The following is a 4,352-nucleotide window of genomic DNA, read 5'->3' on the forward strand; positions in this document are numbered from 1 at the left end:
CATGCACCACGGCTGCTAATTCCAAATCATGTGTAGCATAATTCTTCTCATGGGGTTTAAGTTGTCGTGAAGCATACGAAACAACTCTTCCTTCCTGCATAAGTACTGCTCCAAGTCCTCGACGAGAAGCATCGCAATAAACTTCATAATCCTTGCGTTGATCTGGCAGAATCAACACTGGTGATGTAACCAATCGTTTCTTCAACTCTTGGAAACTAGCTTCACATTCCTCAGTCCAATTGAATTTGGTGTCCTTCTTCAATAGCTCAGTCATGGGCTTAGCAATCTTCGAGAAATTCTCGATAAATCTCCGGTAGTATCCTGCAAGTCCAAGAAAACTCCGGATTTCTCCAACTGTCGTGGGTGATTCCCAACTTGTCACTGTGTCAACCTTGGCCGGGTCTACTGCTATTCCTTCTCCAGAAATAACATGTCCAAGAAATCCAACTTCCTTCAACCAAAACTCACATTTGCTGAACTTGGCATATAACTGATGTTCTCTGAGCTTCTCAAGAACCAATCGCAAATGCTCCTCATGCTCTTCCTCATCCTTGGAAAAGACTAGAATATCATCAATGAACACCACGACGAACTTATCCAAAAACTCCATAAATACTTTGTTCATCAGGTTCATGTAATAGGCAGGTGCGTTAGTCAGTCCAAATGACATAACGGTATACTCATATAATCCATATCTGGTGGTAAATGTCGTCTTTGGTATATCCTGCTCTCGAATCTTTAACTGATGGTATCCTGATCGAAGATCGATCTTGGAAAATACTTTAGCTCCTTGCAGGCGGTCAAACAAATCATTTATCATCGGCAGTGGGTACTTGTTTTTGATGGTCACTTCATTCAATCCTCGGTAATCAACAACCATCCTTAGTGATCCATCTTTCTTCTCCACTAGAAGTACTGGTGATCCCCAAGGTGACGAACTTGGGCGAATATAGCCTTTATCCAGTAACTCCTTGATCTGCGTCTTAATTTCCTCCAAATCCTTTGCGGGCATCCTGTATGGTCTCTTAGATATTGGCCCGGTGCCTGGCAAAAGTTCAATCAAGAACTCAATGTCTCTATCCGGTGGCATGCCTGGCAACTCTTCTGGAAATACATCTGGATAACCTTTCACCACTGGTACTTCCTCCTATACAACTCCTGATAAGGAATTCACTTGAGTCCTCTTCGGCATATGCTTGGATACATACTTGATCCTTTTCCTTCTGGGGTGGTAAGCAAAATAGTCTTGCTGGCACAATCGATGTTTCATCCATACAACGATAGCCAATCCATTCCCAGAATCACATCCAAACCTTGCGATTCCAAAACAATGAGGTCTGAGGGGAATACATGCCTACCAATGGCCAATGGTATCTGAAAACATCCTTGGGTGGCCATATACTCTGCTCCTGGCGAGGTTACTAACATAGGGTTTCTGAGAACTTTGGTGGACATCTTAAACTTATTCACGAATCCCCTTGATATGTATGAATGCGATGCACCAGTATCGAAAAGAACAGTTGCAGTAAATGACTTAACCAAAAACTTACCTATTACTGCATCAGGCTGAGCTTCAACCTCCTCCACGCTCACGTGGTTCACATGTCCTTTGTTGAACGGGTTCGGCTTCTTCCCAGAGCTTCCATTTCCATTTTGGGCTTCGGGACATTCGTTGGCATAATGTCCATTCTTCTGGCACTTAAAACAAGTGACTTGGCTTAGGTCCCTCTTGGCTGGGGTAGATGGGTTGGTGCGGTTCTGTCCGTTGCCTCCTCCATTCCCATTTCCATTTTTGGAGCCATTATGGTTGTGCAAACTACCTCCTCCATGGGTATGCTGAAACTGTCCTCCCGGCTTTGGGGTAAATCGTGGCTTCTGCTGAGCTCCTGAGTTATACTTCCCTTGTCCATACTTCCTCTTACGGTTTTCAATCTGCTGTTGCTTCCCTTCAATCATGAGAGCTCTATCTACCAGCTCCTGGTAGTTGTTGAAAGTTGCTACCATCAACTGCATACTCAGCTCATCATTCAATCCTTCCAGAAACTTCTCCTGTTTGGCAGCATCCGTAGCAACGTCATCTGGTGCATAACGTGCTAACTTACTGAATTCCTCCACGTACTGGCCTACGGTGCGTCCTCCTTGGCGTAGGTTACGAAACTCACGCTTCTTCATAGCCATAGCTCCTGCTGAAACATGAGCTGTACGGAAAGCTTGCTGAAACTGGTCCCATGTGACAGTGTCAATAGGGTGCGTGGCTGTATAATTCTCCCACCATGATGCTGCGGGTCCATCAAGCTGATGTGCGGCAAAACGCACTCTTTCCGCATCTGTGCATCCTGCAGTGGTCAACTCCCTTCCAACTTTGCGGAGCCAATCATCTGCAACAATCGGCTCGGTGCTACTGGAAAACACCGGCGGATTTAACCTTAGGAAACGGGCTAAGTGATCAACAGGTGGTGGTGGCGGTGGGTTGTTGTTGTTGTTGTTGTTGTTGTTGTTGCCTTGGTTCTGAACTAACACTTGCATCAGGGCATTCTGTTGCTGAATCAACTGGGTGATCTCTGGCGGGAAAACAAATCCGGGGTCGCGTCTCGGAGGCATCTGATGGGTTTAGAAAAGATGAGAATTAAGAATAGAATGAGGTCTAGAGGGAAAACACTACCCATATGCTCATGAGACAAATTCAATCAATATCACTCAATCAATCCAAACAAGACAAAGCAATCGATCTAACTAGCGTTACAAAGTGCTTGAACTATACTACTGAATGGAGGTAAAACTACTACTGGTATGGTGGTCTACTAAAAATTCTGATCCGTTGAAGACTCCATGATGTCTGCTCCAGCTTCATCAATCCATTCGTCTTCACTTGGTTCCGAGTCGGTGTCGTCGATGATGATGTAGTTATCCGGACAAGTGCATTCGTCGACTTCTGCTTTTGGCACTGGATTTCCCCCGGATGCTCCAATCTTATTCTCCAGGTCGTCAATCTTCCCAACAAGTGCGTTGATTTCCTCCAAATAATCTTCGCGTGTAGTCTTGAGTTCTTCTTGGAGTTCCTTGATCTTCGTAAATGCCTTCTTTAGTTCTTCCTTGTCCGTGCACATCTGGTTCTCCTGGCGACGAATATGTTGGTTTTGCTCCTGGATGAAGGCTGCAATTGATCTATCCTTCTTGGTCTTGATCATCACCCATTGCGCGTCTCGACGTCCACAAATTTGATAAATTGTATCCTTAAGCTCCTGGTGGTAGACTTCTCCAATGCGTCCCATGGCGATGTGTGCGGCCATGCTCTTCCCTAAACTCCAAGTTGGTGCTTCGAAAACCAATCTCATGGGTTCCGTAATTGGCGCGAACGTTCTTCCTGGAATGATAATTTGAATCTTCCAGCTCTCCTCTTCAGGAAAAGTGGCGTTGTAGGTTCCGGTGACGCTTGGTATTCCTATGTTCAAGTACTTGGTGACTTCCTTCAAATGCCGTCCAAATGGCATGTCTTCATCTGGTTGCATGAACTTGCTCCTTGCATTCGCCATTCCTAAAAGAGTAGAAAGTGGAGAGGAGTCAGAAATGAGAAGAGAGAAGTTTTTCTAGGGCTTAAGCTTAGTGGTCGTGTCCTATAGTCAGCGTGTGCTCTGATACCAACTTTGTAGCGACCAGACCTCAAATGGCCTGTGCTGCTGTGCACCAGTGTCATCCCTGGATCAGTAATGCTGACACGCACAGTACAAATGGAGGATTTATAACAGAGTAGCAATCACACACTTATTACATCGAATATCTCCGAAGAGATTAAGTATGATAAACATGGCTTAAGGCCATCTAAAAACGATAACAGCGGAAGACTTGGAAGATAAGTGAGTCCATCAACTCCAGCGGCATCACTGAGTATAAGACCACGACCTAAGGCACCTTACTCATCGTCTGAAAAGTCTGCAACATGAAACGTTGCAGCCCGAAAACGGGTCAGCACATAGAATATGCTGGCAATGTAACACATAGAGAGCAATGAACAATAATAATGCTATACTATATGCATATATGGCTGGTGGAAAGCTCTATGGTTACATTTTTGCGAAAAGCCAATTTTATCCTACTTCAAAAGGAATAATTTTATTTAACTATCATGGTGGTTGTGAAACATTGAGATGGTTGACAGCATCTCAATCCCAATTAAAAAGTCATCAATAACCCAACAAAATTAATTAGAAGTAACATAGTGTTGAGATTCACATGAAAATCCAAGTACTAGATACTCAAGTTGTACATAACCGGGGACACGGCTAATCATGATCAGTTTGTACACTCTGCAGAGGTTTGTGCACTTTTCCCACAAGACTTGATCGCCTCCGTTG

This window comes from Triticum aestivum, chromosome 1D (assembly GCF_018294505.1).
Source record: "Triticum aestivum cultivar Chinese Spring chromosome 1D, IWGSC CS RefSeq v2.1, whole genome shotgun sequence".
NCBI lineage: Eukaryota > Viridiplantae > Streptophyta > Magnoliopsida > Poales > Poaceae > Triticum > Triticum aestivum.